We start from the raw sequence: 2662 nt of genomic DNA, 5'->3' as shown, positions 1-2662 counted from the left end.
GCCCTTGGGCTTATAGCATCTTGATTTTCCAACTAGGGTTGTAGCTTGGCTAATAATAATAATAATAATAATAATAATAATAATAATAATAATAATAATAATACCTTTTCCTCTTAGTGTGTCTGAAGCTATTTGCATCCATGGCATTCAACTTGAGATCTCAAACGCTGGAATTGTGACGGCCCGATGAATCCTCTATCATGGCGTTGTTGAGTGAAGGGTAGAAATAACTCATCCATTAAACATCTCCCTTTTGGGGTCGTTCAACGGATACACATATTAAAAGGGATAGAGAGGGGGAGATGTGTTCATGACAAAAGATATATCTGGAAAGGGACATAATTGCTTTTCAATTTACCTTTTATAGATTCAATTACATTTAGCCTGGAATGTCTGCTCCAATGTACTGTCTTAATCCGGTGGAAATCAAAAGGCTTGAGATAATAAACACACATCGTTAATTGGGAATATTATTTTTATTCCTAAATTTCGCTAATTGTTTCAACGAAAATGATAATCAAAACTGACAGTGTATGTTTATTATCTCACTGCAAACTCACCATCGTTGTGAGTTAAAGAGGCCGGGGGGTGGGGGGTGGGGGGGGGGCGGCTATAGGTATATCTGGTGAGTCATCAGCAGCCATTACCTAGCCCTCCTTGGTTCTAGCTTAGGCGGAAAAGGATCTTGGACGCTGATCATATGTATATATAGACAATTTGTAGGGCATTGTTCTGCTTGATAGGGCTATAGGTATATCTGGTGAGTCATCAGCAGCCATTACCTAGCCCTCCTTGGTTCTAGCTTAGGCGGAAAAGGATCTTGGACGCTGATCATATGTATATATAGACAATTTGTAGGGCATTGTTCTGCTTGATAGGGCTATAGGTATATCTGGTGAGTCATCAGCAGCCATTACCTAGTCCTCCTTGGTCCTAGCTTGGGTGGAGAGGGGTCTCGGACGCTGATCATATGTATATATAGACAATGTGTAGAGCATTGTTCTGCTTGATAGGGCAATGTCACTGTCATTTGCTCTGGCACTCATGAGTGGCCTTTAAATATTTAAATAGAACCATGGAATGTTCTTGGCCGATGTTTGAGAAAGAAATCACGTACTATTAATGATTTCAAAGTTTTTCGCCGTAGATTGATCAAAAATAAAATCCAGCATCCATCCAAACATATGGACATTCGAGAAAACCCTTAAAAGTGAAACAGTTAACCTGATTTGTCTATAATTTCCCGTCTTAATTACTATATGTAAATAGAACATAATTAACCAGATTCTAAATCAGGTATCCTTTGCAGATATTGAAGTCAGCGAACATAATGTTTATATATGGAACCAAACTGATTTAATTTTTGGATAATTCGTTGTTTTCGACGACTTGACGCCAGTAATTTCAATATAAAAAACTTTAAAATAGAAAGTTTCTGATGGAATGAAGACCAGAGAATGAAATTAAACTTTCACCACAATTCTCTCTCTCTCTCTCTCTCTCTCTCTCTCTCTCTATATATATATATATATATATAAACATATATATATGTATATATATGTATGTAAATATATATATATATATATATATATATATCAATGGTAAAACTATTGTCTACGCATGGGAAGCTTTATCCAACTATAATTATTTTAATACTATCAGTAAAAAAAAATTCTCTATCTTTTCAGCAAAAAAATAGGAATGAACCTATGTCTAGATCAAAGATTTTTTTTTTTTTAACACAGGTTGATTAAACAAAATCATAGAGATTCTGTACTCAAAAAAAAAAAAAAAAAAAAAAAAAAAAATAGAAAAAATCTCCCAGATAGAAACTACATTTTTATCAAAGACGGAATACACTTATATATCTATTCCTATTCCGTCCAGTTTATTCTACTGAATGAAATAGTTTATTTTCCATTGTTTCCTTTCCTCACTGGGCTATTTTCCCTGTTGGGGCCCCTGGGCTTATAGCATTCTGCTTTTCCAACTAGGGTTGTAGCCTAGCAAGTAATAATAATAATAATAACAATAATAATAATAATAATAATAATAATAATAATAATAATAAAATGAAAATATGTTTATGAAGTAAATAAAAAATCGAGAGGAATAACTCTGGGTATACAGAAAAAAAACAAAATATTTTTGGTTTCGTAGTTAAAGACTGAAAAAAAGATCGAAAATTAACTGTTTAGAAAAAAGTGGAACCAACGCAGGGCTTTTTAATAAACCTGTAGGGACGAAAAAATATAACTTGAACAATAGAACATACAGTACATAGTTGTGTTACGAGAAACTCATAAGACGATTGGAATATTAAATACAATTACATGTTGTTTTCATTACAGACATCCACATATGATATATATATATATATATATATGTATATATATATATATATATATATAAATATATATATATATATATATACATATATATATATACATATATATATATGTATATATATGTTTATATATATATATATATATATATGTATATATATATATATATTTATATATATATATATATATATGTGTGTGTGTGTGTGTGTGTATAAATATAGTATATATATGATATACATACACATACACACATATATATATATATATATATATAGTATCTATAAATATACATACGCATACACACACACACACACACA

This window comes from Palaemon carinicauda, chromosome 22 (genome assembly GCF_036898095.1).
Source record: "Palaemon carinicauda isolate YSFRI2023 chromosome 22, ASM3689809v2, whole genome shotgun sequence".
Classification (NCBI taxonomy): Eukaryota; Metazoa; Arthropoda; class Malacostraca; order Decapoda; family Palaemonidae; genus Palaemon; species Palaemon carinicauda.
Note: the sequence above shows the minus strand (reverse complement) of the source record.